At 37.6% G+C, this 17,354-nt stretch overlaps 1 long non-coding RNA gene across 1 annotated transcript in view; it reads left to right on the top strand.

Moving 5' to 3' along the window:
- Positions 1-16,927, top strand: part of LOC117071309 — an 86,223-nt gene extending 69,296 nt beyond the window's left edge. Inside the window, exons 2-3 of the long non-coding RNA XR_004432238.1 lie at positions 15,753-15,899; positions 16,750-16,927. This is a non-coding gene — a long non-coding RNA (uncharacterized LOC117071309). The remainder of the gene's footprint in view (positions 1-15,752; positions 15,900-16,749) is intronic.
- The last annotated feature ends 427 nt before the right edge of the window (positions 16,928-17,354 follow it).

The following is a 17,354-nucleotide window of genomic DNA, read 5'->3' as shown; positions in this document are numbered from 1 at the left end:
CAATTTCTTTAATAGATTCAGGCCTATTCAGATGGTCTATTTCTCCTTGTATGAGTTTTTATAGATCTTTTGAGGAATTAGTCCATTTTATCTAAATATTACCACATTGTGGGCATGGAGTTGTTCAAATAGTCTTTATTATCCTTTTATTGGCCATGGGGTCAGTAGTAATGTTTCCTCTTTTATTTCTGATATTAATAATTTATTTTTACATTTTTCTGGGTTAACCTAGCTAAGGGTTTATCGATTAGATTGCTCTATCTTTGGTTTTGTTGATTTTCTTATTTCTTCCCCACTTTCAATTTTGTTAATTTCCACTCTAATTTTTATTAGTTCTTTTCTTCTGCTTGCTTTAGGGTTATATCACTCTTCTTTCTCTAGTTATCTAATGTGAAGGCTTAGGTTACTGACTTTAGGTCTTTCTTCTTTTCTAATATATAAGTTCAGTATTACAAATTTCCCTCTAGACATTGTTCTTGCTGCATTCTGCACATTTTGATAAATTGTATTTTAATTCTTATTTACTTTTTAATTTTCTTGAAACTTCTTCTTTGACCCATGTGTTATTTAAAAGTGTGTTGTTTAATCTCCAAATATTTGAGATCTTATTGATTTCTATTTTAATTCAATTGTGGTCTAAGAGCATACTTTGATTTCTATTCTTTAAATTAGTGTTTATGTGTTTATATTTAAATATGTGTTTTATATTTAAATATGTGTTTTATGGCCCACAATGTGGTCTATCTTGGTGAACATTCCCTGTGGGTTTGACAAGACAGTTTATTCTGCCATGGTTGGGGAAGTGTTCCAAAAATGTCCATTAAATCCAGTTGACTGACAGTGCTGTTCAGTTCAACTGTATTCTTATACTGATTTTCTGCTTGCTGGATCTGTCCATTACAGATAAAATCTACAACTATAATTGTGGATTCATCTACTTTGCCTTATAGTTCTATAAGTTTTGCATAATGTATTTTGGTTCTCTGAATACACATTAATGATTATTATGTCTTTTTGGAGAATTGACACTTTTATTAATATGTAACACTCTTCTTTATCCCTGATAAATTTCCTTGCCCTGATTCTGCTTTATCTGAAATCAACATAGCTTCTTTAGCTTTCTTTTGACTGGTGTTAACATGGTACATCTTTCTCTATCCCTTTACTTTTAACCTGAGTTTCTACACAAGCTATGTATCCCGTATCCAAAATGCTTAGGACAAAAATTTTTCAGATTTCAGACTTTTTTGGACTGTGGAATATTTGCATTATATTTACAGGTTGAACATTCCTAATCTGAAAATCTGAAATGCTCCAATGAGCATTTCCTTTGAGCAACATGTCAGTGCTCAAAAGACTTTGGATTTTGGCACACTTTTGATTTTGGATTTTCAAATTAGGGATGCTCAACCTGTGTCTAAAGTGAGATTATTGTTGGGTCTTGTTTTTGATCCACTCTGATAACCTCTTTTAATTGGTATATTTACATCATTTAGATCTACTATCGTCTGAATGTTTATGTCCCCTCAATATTCATGTTTTGAAATCCTACCCTCCAAGATGATGGTATTAGGAGTTGGGACTTTTGGAAGAGTGTTAAGTTATGAGGGTAGAGCCCTCATGAATGGTATTAGTGCCTTTATAAAGAGGCCCAAGGAGGCTTGTTCACAACTTTCACCACATGAGGACCCTGAAAGAAGGTACCATCTATGAACCAAAAAGTGTGCTCTCACCAGATATTGAATCTGCTGGTGACTTGATTGTGGACTTCCCAGACTCCAGAACAGTAAGAAATAAACTTCTGTTTTATGAGCTACTCAGTTTATGGTATTTTGTTATAGCAGCCTGAAGGGACAGACATCTAAAGTGATTATTGATACAGTTGAATTAATATCTGCCACATTTTAAATTGTTTATTTGTTTCACTTTTGAAAAATCTTCCCATTTTCTAACTTCTTTGATTTTAATTGAGCATTTTATATGATTCCATTTTCCCTCCTTTCTTAGAAATCAGTCAAAAAAATTTTAGGCCTTGACCTAGAGTTTTCAATATACATTTACAAATAATCTAAGTACACTATCAAATAGTAGTATGTAGCTTCATGGGAAGTGCAGACACCTTGTAACATAATCTTCCCAATTTCTTCTCATTCCTTATAACATTGGTGCATTTATTCTATTTATGGGAAGCTGTATATATTGTTGCTATTATTATTTTGAACAATTATATATTACATAAGATATGAATAAGACAGTTTTTTTTTTTAAAAAAAAAACCCTTCCTTTATACCTTAACACTCTTCCTTTCTTTATGTAAATCCAAGTTTCTCACCTATATCATTTTTCTTCTCCCTGAAGAACTTTTCACATTTCTTGCAAGGCAAATAAATCTATTGCTGACAAATTTCCTCAGTTTTTGTTTGTCTGAAAAAGCCTTTATAATTTTTTCACTTTTTAAGGATATTTTCACTGGATATAGAAATCTCTGTTGGTGGTCTTTTTCTTTCAACACTTTAAATACTTCATTCTACTCTCCTCTTGCTTGCATGGTTTCTGAAGAGAGTTCCAATATAACTCTATCCTTGTTCCTCTGTAGATAAGGTATTACCCACCCACCCTCTGGCTTTTTTCAAGATGTTTTGTTTTTGGTTTCCTAGTTTGGATATCATATGCCTAAATTTTGGGTATTTGTTCTCCTTGGTATTCTCTGAGCTTTCTTGATCTTTGGCTTGGTGTTTCTTATTAATTGTGGAAATTTATGATAAGTTATTACTTCTAATATTTCTTTTGCCTCTTGCTGTCATTCTTCTCCTGGTATTCCCATTATATGTATGTTGTACCTTGTGTCATATCCCACAGTTCTTAGATGTTCTGGCGTATTATCTTATTTTAATCTTATATTATTTTGTGATTAAAACATCTCTCTCCTTTCTCTTCTCTTTGGTGGGCTATCTTCCCTGGGTGGTGACTTTTAGAAGAGTTTCTTAGCCTTTTTCCCCCCTATGCTTATGTGAGACTGAAACCGAGGCTGGAGTTAGCTAATTGACCTTCCATCAGGTCAGATAGAAAGGCTGTAGTCGTTTCCCTGAGAGACAGCCTTTGTTACAGAGGACAGAATGAAGACCAGAATGCTCTGGGCATATTTCAAAGTGGGTACTTTTCCCTTGTCTTTATTATTATTGCTTTATACCTGTCTTTGCTGGAAGCAAGAGGGAACTTTTCTCAGACGTTCACTGTGATAATCTGGTGGGTCTCTTGGAGGGAAAACTCATGAAATTGATTTTTCATTTCATTGTGATTTATGACTGCAATGCTCTGATGGATCTAAGAAGAATTGTTGATTTTCAAATTTTCAGCCTTCTTGTTGTGAGGACAGGAATGATGACTTGCAAACTCTTTACATGTCAGAGTGAAAACCATAAGTCTTCTATGTGGATTTTAGATATGAATATAAAAGGTAAAATAATGGAATTTCTACAATATTACATACAAATATATCTTCATGATTTGAGATAGACAAGTTTTTGAAGGTAAAAAAAATGCTAAAAAAAGAATACATTGGACTTCATTAAATTAAAAAACAAAACAACTTATGTTCATCAAAAGACATCAAGAGAAGCCAGGAATGGCAGCACACACCTTTAGTCCTAGCTACTCAGGAGGCTGAGGTGGGAGGATTGCTTGAGCCCAGGAATTTGAGGCTATTGTGTGCTACAATTGTACTTGTGAATAGCCACTGCACTCTAGCCTGGGCAACATAATGAGATCCCATCAAAAAAAAGACATCAAAATAGTGAAAGTACAACCACAGAGTAGGTAAAGATATTCACAATACAAATAACTTAATACTCAGTATTTTAAAAGATCTGCTATGTCAAAGGGCTTGTATTCAAAATATGAGAACTAAAAAAAAAAAAAAAAAATGCGAGGCACAGTGGCTCACACCTGTAATCTCAGCACTTTGGGAGGTCGAGGCAGGCAGATCACCTGAGGTTCAGGAGTTTGAGACCAGCCTGGCCAACATGGTGAAACCCTTTCTCTACCAGTGGTGGCGGGCACCTGTAATTCCAGCTACTTGGGAGGCTGAGGCAGGAGAATCGCTTGAATCCGGGAGGTGGAGGTTGCAGTGAGCTGAGGTGGTGCCACTGCACTCCAGCCTGGGCAACAGAGCAAGACTCCATCTCAAATGGAAAGAAAAAAAAAAAAAAATAAAAAGAGAAAAACAACCCAAGTTTTTAGCAGGCACTTCCAAAAGAAGACATCTGTTTCAGTCAGCTTGGACTGCTATAGCAGCATACCATAGACTAGTTGGTCAAACAATACACATTTACTTCTCACAGCTCTGTAGGCTGGAAGTCTAAGATTAGGATTCCAGCATGATTATGTTCTTGGTGGTGGTCCTCTTTGATTTGCAGATGGCTGTCTCCTCATTGTATCCTCACATGGCAGAGAGAGAAATAATCTCTCATCTCTTCTTATAAAGGCACTAACCCCATTCATGACGGTTCCACTCTCCTGACCTAATTACTCCCAAATAGTTCTATCTCCTAATACTGTCACATTGGAGGTTAGGATTTCAACATATAAATTTTGGCAGGGGCACAAATATTTAGTTTATAACAATATCCAAATAGCCATCGAGTCTATGAAAACATTAGCCGTGAGGGAATCACAAATTCAAATCATAACTGTACACATCCATCAGAATGGCAAATTTAGAAATCAAAACAATAAAAACCTATACTGTTGACACGATGTTGACACCCACAGTGTTAAGCAATAGAAACTCCCACATACTACTATTAGGAGATTACTTGTACAACTACTTTGGAATATTCTTTGGCAGTATCTATTAAAACTAAAACATGGGCCGGGCGCGGTGGCTCAAGCCTGTAATCCCAGCACTTTGGGAGGCCGAGACGGGCGGATCACGAGGTCAGGAGATCGAGACCATCCTGGCTAACACGGTGAAACCCCGTCTCTACTAAAAAAATACAAAAAAATTAGCCGGGCGAGATGGCGGGCGCCTGTAGTCCCAGCTACTCGGGAGGCTGAGGCGAGAGAATGGCGTAAACCCGAGAGGCGGAGCTTGCAGTGAGCTGAGATCCGGCCACTGCACTCCAGCCTGGGCGACAGAGTGAGACTCCGTCTCAAAAAAAAAAAAAAAAAAAAACTAAAACATGTATTCTTTGACCCTCAAAATTCACTCCTAGGTTTACACCCAACAGAAATGCATCTATATGTGCACCAGAAGACACATTCGAGAATGTCCATAGCAGTATAATTTATACTAGTAGAAACATTCAAATTATAATAAGAGTGAAATGAATAAATAAATCTTCTTACATTTGTACATGGAATACTATATGATAAAAATAAACAAGCCAGGCATGGTGCCTCACCTGTAATTCCAGTGCCTTGGGAGGCCAAGGTGGGAAGATTGCTTGAACCCTGGAGTTTGAACAGCCCGGGCAACATGTCAAGACTCCGTCTCTACAAAAAAACACAAAAATTAGCCAGTTGTGATGGTGTATGCCTGTGGTCCCAGCTACTTGGGAAGCTGAGGTGGGATGGTCACTTGAGCCTGGGAGGTCGAGCCTGCAAGTGAGTTGAGTTGGTGCCACTGCACTCCAGCCTGGGTGACATAGTGATACCCTGTCTCGAAAAAAAATAAATAAATAAACTACTGCTACAATATTAAGTGAAAGGAGACAGAATCTAAAGAAAATGTGTATGATTCTGTTTATGTAAAATTAAAACACAGGCACAAATAGTCAATGCCATTAGAATCGTGGTTACCTTCAAGGAGATAACGAGTGAGAGGGGACACAATGAGGGCTTCTGGTGAGTGATCTGGGTGGTAGTTACATACAGGTGTTCACTTTGAAAAAATTAATGAAGCTGTTAACTTATGTACATTATTACTTCAATATGAAACTTACTTTAAAAAACAGGTTATATAATACATACCCTCCAAAATTATGCATGCAATATCACAAACATGCTGAAAAGATACCAAAATATTAACAGTGAATATCAATGAATAGTGAGATTTTCATTTTTGTGATTTTGTTGTATTTTTCAAATTTACTTCAATGAACCAAATTACTGCTGTGATTAGAAAATATCATTAAATATTACAGTAAAGATCACTCTAGGAACTGTGTGAAAGACAGGTTGGGGAGAGGTAAGACAAGAATGTCAGGAGGCATTGGTAACAGTCACGTGAGAGGTGATGAGGGTCTGACTGGGGTTGTGTGGTCAGGGAGGTGGTGCATTATGTTGAAATCAGGAGTACAAGAGGAGTAGAGGCCTCTTTCCTCTTTCTCTCCCTGGGGGAGGGGCAGGGAGCTTGGGAAGTTCAATTTTAAACATGTTAGGATTGAGTTCCCTTTTATCCAAGTAGAGATGTCTGTAAATAATTTTAATTATTATGTAAAATGTCTAATTTCAACACTGCCATTTGATGACCCAATCTGAATACACTAAGTCACCAAATGAAGGAATTTTTTTCTGTGACACCTTCCCTTCTTGGCCCCATGCATTCACAAATTAGTTTTTTATATCATATAAATGAGAAAACAGTGCCCTGATGGGTATTATATTCTCTGCTGGAGCTTTTTCTCCTTTAAGGTGAGTTTTCATGGCACAAATTACACCTCAGGAAAAAGGCACAACTTCTTGCAAGACAATGACTAAACTTTAGAAGATGAAGATTAAATGGCCAAAGAGCTATAATTACCTAATTATTAAAGATTCTAACATTCAAAACCCAAAGAATTCACTATTGAAACTCCAAGGTAGTTAAGTGACTGAGAATTATTTTTCTTCCTTATCTGTATACCTAATGTAAATCAGAGAAAAGGAATCGAGATAGAAAAAAGCCTTAATAACAATTTTGAGGTTCCACAGTAAAAACTTTATCAAGAGAACCTAGTTAGATGATGATATACAAACTACTATAGGTGAATAAGTAGCTGGTTGCTACTCCAGTGCCCCAAGAGTTCACAAGTGGTTCTTTAATGCATACACTCTTTATTTTGTATTTATTAGAGTATATTATATATATATACACATATATAATAGCTTATTTTATACACACACACTAACCTTTAAATTATAATCATTTGTAGCATAAAAGAGTCTTAATTAGAAGGTTGTCCTTAGATGATGCAGGAGTAAATGATATAGTAATAATGGAAGACCAAATTTCAGCCCATCTGCACAATTGAGTCTGCCAAATCTTGCTAAATTTGCTTGACTGAACATTTCTTCCTTTCTTTCTCTGTGTCCTATACAGTTTCACAAAATAATCCTAAGATTTGGATGCTCCTGTGCTGTGCTGGCAGTATCTTTTAGTGGTTGGTTAAGTTTGATAATATAACCAAATTGTTGGTGAAAGGGATATATATATATATATATATATATATATTTCACATTTGATTGAGAAAAGCACAAAGTCATTTCCATTTTCTTAACCTAATAAAATGCAGCTCTCCTTTGGATTATTGTTCATTCAATAATATAGACTAGACTTTCACTTTAGCAGAAATATTATTGCATCCAATAGATCATATCTTACTATTCTCTGTTCTTTCCAAATCATGCTCTGCATGAAACTTTTGGTTTATGGGCATTTCCCCTAATGAGAGTACCAACTTGAATGTGTTCTGTAAAATGACACATTGTTCAAAACTGGTTTTTCTAGCTTTTGTGAAGACTATATGGTCTATGGGTTCTGCCTGGTAAGTTTCTGTACATCACTGTATGTCTCTGCTCTTGGTGAGCATTGCAGACTGAGAACAGCTCTACTTTTGATGGATGTTTGTATGTTTCCTCAGTGACTGATTTTTATTAGTTTCAAAAGATAATAATATATGCATGCACACACGCTGATGTTTCTGAAGGGCATTGTGATGAAAGATTAGAATGCTTTTTGCCTTCCTCCTGATCAAACGGTGTGTCTTAGAGAGCATGGGTACATTTACTTTATCACCAAAAAGAATAAAATCTCTTGATATTGTTACTTATCATTCATCTTCATTCATTCTTTTTTCTTTTTCTAATTATACTTTAAGTTCTGGGATACATGTGCAGGTTTGTTGCACCCATCAACCGGTCAGCTATATTAGGTATTTCTCCTAATGATATCTCTCCCCTAGCCCCCCCACCCCTTGACAGGCCCCAGTGTGTGATGTTCCCCTCCCTGTGTCCGTGTGTTCTCATAGTTCAACTCCCACTTATGAGTGGGAACATGCAGTGTTTGGTTTTCTGTTCCTGTGTTAGTTTGCTGAGAATGATGGTTTCCAGCTTCATCCATGGCCCTGCAAAGGACATGAACTTATTCTTTTTTATTGCTGCATAGTAGTCCATGGTGTATATGTGCCACATTTTCTTTATCCAGTCTATCATTGATGGACATTTGGGTTGGTTCCAAGTCTTTGCCATTGTGAACAATGCCACAATAAACATACGTGTACATGTGTCTTTATAGTAGAATGATTTATAATCCTTTTGTTATAAACCCAGTAATAGGATTGCTGGGTCAAATGGTATTTCTGGTTCTAGCTCCTTGAGGAATCACCACACTGTCTCCCACAATGGTTGAACTAATTGACACTCCCACCAACAGTGTAAAAACATTCCTATTTCTCCACATCCTCTCCAGCATCTGTTGTTTCCTGATTTTTTAATGATTGCCATTCTAACTGAAGATGGTATCTCATTGTGGTTTTGATTTGCATTTCTCTAATGACCAGTAATGATGAGCTCTTTTTCATGTTTGCTGGCTGCATAAATGTCTTCTTTTGAGAGCTTTTATATCCCTAACCCACTTTTTGATTGGGTTGTTTTTTCTTGTAAATTTAAGTTCTTTGTAGATTCTGAATATTAGCCCTATGTTGGATGGATAGATTGAAAAAATTTTCTCCCATTCTGTAGGTTGCCTGTTTACTCTGATGATAGTTTCTTTTGCTGTGCAGAAGCTCTTTAATTAGATCCCATTTGTCAATTTTGGCTTTTGTTGCCATTGCTTTTAGTGTTTTAGTCATGAAGTCTTTGCCCATGCCTATGTCCTGAATGGTATTGCCTAGGTTTTCTTTTAGCATTTTTATGGTTTTAGGTCCTAAGTTTACATCTTTAATTCATCTTGAGTTAATTTTTGCATAAGGTGGAAGGAAGGAGCTCAGTTTCAGTTTTCTGCATATGGCTAGCCAGTTTTCCCAACACCATTTATTAAATAGAGAATCCTTTCCCCATTGCTTGTTTTTGTCAGGTTTGTCAAAGATCAGATGGTTGTAGATGTATGGTATTATTTCTGAGGCCTCTGTTCTGTTCCATTGGTCTATGTATCTGTTTTGGTACCAGTATGATGCTGTTTTGGTTACTGTAACCTTGTAGTATAGTTTGAAGTCAGGTAGCGTGATGCCTCCAGCTTTGTTCTCTTTGCTTAGGATTGTCTTGGCTATGTGAGCTCTTTTTTTGAAATTTAAAGTAGTTTTTTCTAATTCTGTGAAGAATGTCAATGGTAGCTTGATGGGGATAGCATCAATCTATAAATTACTTTGGGCAGTATGACCATTTTCACGATATTGATTCTTCTTATTCATGAGCATGGAATATTTTTCCATTTGTTTGTGTCCCGATTTCCTTGAGCAGGGGTCTGTAGCTCTCCTTGAAGAGGTCCTTCACATCCCTTGTAAGTTGGATTCCTAGGTGTTTTATTCTCTTTGTAGCAATTGTGAATGGGAGTTCACTCATGATTTGGCTTTTCTATTGTTGGTGTATAGAAATGCTTGTAATTTTTGCACATTGATATTGTATCCTGAGACTTTGCTGAAGTTGCTTATCAGCTTAAGGAGATTTTGGGCCGAGATGATGGGGTTTTCTAAATATACGATCATGTCATCTGCAAACAGAGACAATTTGACTTCCTCTTTTCCTATTTGAATACGCTTTATTTTTCTTGCCTGATTGCCCTGGCCAGAATTTCCAATACTACGTTGAATAGGAGTGGTGAGAGAGGGCATCCTTGTGTTTTCAAAGGGAATGCTTCCAGTTTTTGCCCATTCAGTATGATATTGGCTGTGGGTTTTTCATAAAAGCTCTTATTATTTTGAGATACATTCCATCAATACCTAGTTCATTGAGAGTTTTTAGCATGAAGGGGTATTGAATTCTATCAAAGGCCTTTTCTGCATCTATTGAGATAATCATGTGATTTTTGTCATTGGTTCTATTTATGTGATGGATTACGTTTATTGATTTGCATATGTTGAACCAGCCTTGCATCCCAAGTCATGAAGCTGACTTGATCATGGAAAAGCTTTTTGATGTGCTGCTAGATTCGGTTTGCCAGGGTTTTATTGAGGATTTTTGCATCGGTGTTCATCAGGGATATTGGATGGAAATTTTCGTTTTTGGTTGTGTCTCTGCCAGGTTTTGGTATCAGGATGCCAGCCTCATAAAATGAGTTAGAAAGGATTCCCTCTTTTTCTTTTGTTTGGAATAGTTTCAGAAGGAATGGTACCAGCATCTCCTTGTTCCTCTGGTAGAATTTGGCTGTGAATCCATCTAGTCCTCTAAGTTTTTTGGTTGGTAGGATATTAATTACTGCCTCAATTTCAGAACTTGTTATTGGTCTATTCAGAGATTCAGCTTCTTCCTGGTTTAGACTTGGGAGGGTGTATTTGTCCAGGAATTTATCCATTTCTTACAGGTTTTCTAGTTTATTTGCATAGAGGTGTTTATAGTATTCTCTGATGGTAGTTTCTTTTTCTGTGGGATCAGTGGTGATATCCCCTTTATCATTTTTTATTGCATCTATTTGATTCTTCTTTTATTAGTGTGGTTAGCGGTCTATTTTGTTGATCTTTTCAAAAAACCAGCTCCTGGATTCTTTTTTTGAAGGGTTTTTTGTGTCTCTATCCCCTTCAGTTCTGCTCTGATTTTATTATTTCTTGTCTTCTGCTAGCTTTTGAATTTGTTTGCTTTTGCTTCTCTAGTTCTTTTAATTGTGATGTTAGGGTGTTGATTTTAGATCTTTCCTGCTTTCTCTTGTGGGCATTTAGTGCTACAAATTTCCCTCTAAACACTGCTTTAGCTGTGTCCCAGAGATTCTGGTATGTTGTGTCTTTGTTCTTATTGGTTTCAAATAACTTATTTATTTCTGCCTTAATTTCCTCATTTACCCAGTAGTCATTCAGGAGCAGTTTGTTCAGTTTCCATGTAGTTGTGCGGTTTTGAGTGAGTTTCTTAATCCTGAGCTCTAATTTGATTACACTGTGGTCTGAGACTCTGTTTGTTATGATTTCTGTTCTTTTGCATTTGCTGAGGAATGTTTTACGTCCAATTATGTGGTCAATTTTAGAGTAAGTGCAATGTGGTGCTGAGAAGAATGTATATTCTGTTGATTTGGGGTGGAGAGTTCTGTAGATGTCTGTTAGTTCTGCTTAGTCCAGAGCTGAGTTAAAGTCCTGAATATCCTTGTTAATTTTCTGTCTCATTGATCTGTCTAATATTGACAGTGTTAGTCTCCCACTATTATTGTGTGGGTGTCTAAGTCTTTTTGTAAGTTTCTCAGGACTTGCTTTATGAATCTGGGTGCTCCTGTATTGGGTGCATGTATATTTAGGATAGTTAGCTCTTCTTGTTGAATTCATCCCTTTACCATTATGTAATGCTCTTCTTTGTCTCTTTTGATCTTATCTTTTTTTTTTTTCTTTCCATTTGCTTGGTAAACATTAGTCCATCCCTTTATTTTGAGCCTATGTGTGTCTTTGCACGTGTGATGGGTCTCCTGAATACAGCACACTGATGGGTCTTGACTCTTTATCCAATTTGCCAGTCTGTGTCTTTTAGTTTGGGCATTTAGCCCATTTACATTTAAGGTTAGTATTGTTATATGTGAATCTGATCCTGTCATTATGATGCTAGCTCATTATTTTGCCCATTAATTGATGCAGTTTCTTCACAGTGTTGATGGTCTTTACAATTTGGTATGTTTTTGCAGTGGCTGGTATCTGTTGTTCCTTATCTTGTTTTGTGCTTCCTTCAGGAGCTCTTATAAGGCAGACCTGGTGGTGACAAAATCTCTCAGCATTTGCTTGTCCGCAAAGGATTTTATTTCTCCTTTATTTATGAAGCTTAGTTTGGCTGGATATGAAATTCTGGGTTGAAAATTATTTTAAGAATGTTGAATATTGGCCCCCACTCTCTTCTGGTTTGTAGGGTTTCTGCCAAGAGATCTGCTTTTAGTCTGATGGGCTTCCCTTTGTGGGTAACCTGACCTTTCTCTCTGGCTGCCCTTAACATTTTTTCCTTCATTTCAACATTGGTGAATCTGACAATTATGTGTCTTGGTACTGCTCTTCTTGAAGAGTATCTTTGTGATGTTCTCTGTATTTCCTGAAATTGAATGTTGGCTTATGTTGCTAGGTTGGGGGAGTTCTCCTGGATAATATCCTGAAGCATGTGTTCCAACTTGGTTTCATTCTCCCCGTCACTTTCAGGTACACCAATCAAATGTAGATTTGGTCTTTTCACATAGTCCCATATTTCTTGGAGGCGTTGTTCATTTTTTATTTTTTCTCTAATTTTGTGTTCATGCTTTATTTCATTAAGTTGATCTTCAGTCGCTGATATCTTTCTTCTACTTGATTGATTCAGCTATTGATACTTGAGTATGCTTCATGAAGTTCTCGTGCTGTGTTTTTCACCTCCATCAGGTCATTTATGTTCTTCTCTAAACTGGTTATTCTAGTTAGCAATTTGTCTAACCTCTTTTCAAAGTTCTTAGCTTCCTTGCATTGGGTTAGAACATGCTCCTTTAGTTTGGAGGAGTTTGTTATTACCCACCTTCTGAAGCCTATTTCTGTCAATTTGTCAAACTCATTCTCTGTCTGGTTTTGTTCCCTTGCTGGTGAGGAGTTGTGATCCTTTGGAGGAGATGAGGCATTCTGGTGTTATAAATTTTCAGACTTTTTGCGCTGGTTTTTCCTCATCTTTGTGGATTTATCTACCTTTGGTCTTTGATGCTGGTGACCTTTGGATGGGGTTTTCCGTGTCTGGGTGTCCTTTGTGTTGATGTTGATGCTATTTCTTTCTATTCTTTAGTTTTCCTTCTAGCAGGTCACTCTGCTGCAGTTCTGCTGGAGTTTGCTGGAGGTCCACTCCAGGCCCAGTTTGCCTGGGTATCTCCAGTAGAGGCTGCAGAACAGTAAAGATTGCTGTCTGTTCCTTCCTCTGGAAGCTTCATCCCAGAGGGGCATCCACCAGATGCCAGCTGGAGCTTTCCTGTATGAGGTGTCTATCGGCCCCTGCTGGGAGGTATCTCCCAGTCAGGAGACATGGGGGTCAGGGACCCATTTGAGGAGGCAGTCTGACCCTTAGCAGAACTTCTACGCTGTGCTGGAAGATCCACTGCTCTCTTTAGAGCCATCAGGCAGGGCCATTTAAGTACGCTGAAGCTGTACCCACAGCTGCCCCTTCCCCCAGGTGCTCTGTCCCAGGGTTATGAGGGTTTTATCTATAAGCCCCTGATTTGGGCTGCTGCCTTTCTTTCAGTGATGCCCTGCCCAGAGAGGAGGAATCGAGAGAGGGAGTCTTGCTACAGCAGCTTTGCAGAGCTGCGGTGGGCCTCTCCAAGTTCGAACTTCCTGGCAGCTTTGTTTACACTGTGAGGGTAAAACCGCCTACTCACACCTCAGTAATGGCAGACGCCCCTCCCACAACCAAGCTCGAGTGTCCCAGGTCAACTTCAGACTGCTGTGCTGGCAATGAGAATTTCAAGCCAATGGATCTTAACTTGCTGGGCTCTGTGGGATGGGATCCGCTGAGCGAGACCACTTGGCTCCCTGGCTTCAGCCCCCTTTCCAGGGGAGTGAACAGTTCTCTCACTGACATTCCAGGTGCCACTGGGGTATGGAAAATAAACAAACAAACAAACAACCCTGCAGCTAACTCAGTGTCTGCCCAAGTGGCCGCCCGGTTTTACGCTTGAAACCCAGGTCCCTTGTGGTGTAGGTACGGGAGGGAATCTCCTGGTCTACGGGTTGGAAAGACTGTGAAAAAGCATAGTCTCTGGGCCAAAGTGCACCGTTCCTCATGGCACAGTCCCTCAGAGCTTCCCTTGACTAGGGGAGGGAGTTCCCTGACTCCATGCGCTTCCTGGGTGAGGCAACACCCCACCCTGTTTCGGCTCGCCCTCCGTGGGCTACACCCACTGTCTAACCAGTCCCAGTGAGATTAACTGGGTACCTCAGATGGAAATGCAGAAATCGCCTGCCTTTTGCATTAATCTCGCTGGGAACTATAGACTGGAGCTGTTTCCATTCAGCCATCTTGCCTGCCTTCCGGGATTTATGTTTTGAGAGAGTCAATCCTTGATAGATTACCTTGTACTTTTGTGGAGAGGATGTTATCATTGTCCCTGATTTAGGGGAAAATGCTAAGAAAATAAGTGATTTTCAAAACCTTGCCATGATGCCATCAGTAATGGAGTTTGGACTAGTACTGGGAACCTCTAGGTATTGACTTGAGACTGCATGCTTATAGGATGTCAGTTCTCTTCAACAGAAGTGTTTTTAAGCTTTTCAAAATTTCCATAAAAATAAAAATGGAAGGCAGTTTTTTCTTTTTGAAGCAAATTTTAGCTGTTTTTACATAATAGCTGCTTAAGAACTGAAAAATAAAGCAAAACTACTTGTCTCAGGTTTTGTTGTATAAATTGAGTGAAATAGACAACAAAAATAGCCAGGCTAGGTGGTGCACACCTACATAGAAGGCTGAGGCAGGAGGATCACTTGAGCCTAGGAGTCTGAAGCCAGCTGGGTCAATATAGTGAGAGTCCATCTCTAAAAATAATAATAAACTTTAAAAATTTTGAAAAGAATAAAATAAGCATAAATGGGGAGAAATTAAAAGGAGACACTAAAAAATATGTCACTGCTCCCACATCTTCTCTGTACTCCCCCAAGGCGCAATTTTTTACTTCTTTTCACCTTTGTTTCCTATGGAATCCCAGCCTTAACAATGGAAATTGGAAAAAGCAACTAGATACCATGGAGGAAAAAAAAGAACAAAGAAATACATTAAGGAACTAAAGAAAGGAAGGAGAGAGGGAGGGAGGAAGAAAGGAAGGAAGGAAAATATAAAAGAAAATCTGGATGTAGACTGTAAGTGGACTAACTTCCAGAGGTCAGGGCCACATGGGCTGAAAACATGTTTAGAACCCGATTTTACAGGAATTCTGCACGTATCTAGAAGGGCTTTTGCCAGAAAACTGTTAAGCTTAACTACCATTCTGTTGTGAATGTTTCGTGATATAAGGTTATTTTAGTCCTATATTCAAGGTCAAGAAATGTTTCTTTTTAAAATATAAGGGCATGAACCCTCCTTTGTCAAGTTCATTAACAGAAAATGATATCTTTATTATTTGTCAGTGGATTTCCAATCAATTATCATCTGATGCAAAAATAATCCCAGGAGGTAAGATTAAGTATTGTTTAAATCATGGAACCAAGACCTATAGTCAGACATGACCTCAATAATGCAAATGCGTCTGGGAATAGCTGGGAAGACAAATTCATTTATAACAACAGACGGTGTCAAGAGAAGATTAAAATATATATGCACCACATAGATGAAATAATTGTAATCAGGACAGCAGAATTACCACAATTGGAGAATTTCACTGAATAGCTGAATTTCATGTATAACACAATCAAATTTTCTGCCTCATTCAATCTCACCAGTGTTCATTTCCTGGATGTTCTGACTAATTTAAACTATGGTTAATTGAATACTGAAATATTCGGGAAACTATGACAAGAACAATTTGCTATGGACAATTTCCACCTGTACTCTCAAGACTTAGAAGCCATATGGATAGAATGAAATAGGTGAGATGAATCATATTTCACTAAATGTTTGCCACAAAATTAGTTTTTGCTTAGGAGGATATAAAGGAAGGGGCTATAAAATGCTAAGGTTAAAGTATTTGTTGAAAGAAGGTAATATAAATAGATACAAATTTCAGTGTTTGCTAGTAGAAAAGATTTCAAGCAATTTCAAAGTTGTAATCCTTGCATTTATGTGTTATTTTCTTATAAAGGGAATTTGCCTGTTCAACTGCGCTTTAAAAACCAGTCATTCTTTTCATCATGCTAAATTAGAAAATTTTCCAGGAAAACGTCTTAAGTGTATTAAAGTTAGAACTATTTTTTTAATGTAAAACAACCATCCATACTTGAACATTTACAGATTGATTCTCAGTTTTCATATATAGACAGATGATTTGAAAACACTGGATACTACAATCTATACATTTCCCCACTGACCTCCACATCCCCATCCCTTTACATTGTAGTTCTGCATTGCTGCCAGGAGACATCAGAACCATTTTACAATATAAATACACTGGAAGGAAGAGATTCCTGTAGAACATTAACAAAGAATGATATCTTTTTTAATATATCTTTGCTATATATATATTTGTAACAATGTAATATGTCTTTGTAACAGTGGTATCTTTGTTAATTCCTACTACTTAATGTTAAGTTAATGTCATAGGACACTTAATTTCCCCAGGCAGTGTCATATCTTTGACCAAAAGGGATGAAAATATCAAATGTTAGACCTGGAAGTAACCTTGGGGTATGCAGGGGAATAACCTCTTTATGCAAATAAAGAGCCGCAGCGGTCCATTGACTTCTTCTCACAGTGAATATTCTCACAGTGAATATTCTCCAGGATTCCATCATTCTTGGCCCATCTCTCCCATCCCAAGTCATTTTTGCCCTCTCCCCGCAGGTAGTCAGAAGACTAGAAGTGAATAGGTGAGCAGTAGATAGAGCAGTTTATAAGACAATGTTAAGACCATGATGAAAAGACATTAGAGGAAGCAGTAAAAAAGCAGTATGTGACTCTTAGAGCAGGTAAGTGTGCTTGCCCCATCAAGCCACGCATAGCTCTCCCTCCCCTAAGGATAGGACCTGACTATATGTTTGTCCTATATTCTTTCTACCTCTATGGCCTCTCTGGTGACTTAAAGGCACATTCTCTCTCCATCTCTGTCTGTTTCTCTATAAGATTATTTTCACTTTGACCATTGCCCTCATTTATTTACCCTCAGCATAATGACAACAGATTGAGAGTTAAAAATAAATCCCTTGTTTCCAATCTATTAAAAAAGAACTTAAATTTAAGGATGGGTCAAAAAGAGAAACGATATCACAAGTATTTTTTAAATTAACATTTTAGGTATTTTACTGATCACCTTTAACTCAACTGTAGTTTCAGCTGAGAAAATTAATAAAACAGTTAGATGGGTGTTTCCTGATCTATTTCTTTTTCTT

Source organism: Trachypithecus francoisi, unplaced genomic scaffold, assembly GCF_009764315.1.
Source record: "Trachypithecus francoisi isolate TF-2019V2 unplaced genomic scaffold, Tfra_2.0 Lachesis_group3, whole genome shotgun sequence".
Classification (NCBI taxonomy): Eukaryota; Metazoa; Chordata; class Mammalia; order Primates; family Cercopithecidae; genus Trachypithecus; species Trachypithecus francoisi.
Note: the sequence above shows the minus strand (reverse complement) of the source record. Positions and strands in the feature narration are given on the sequence as shown.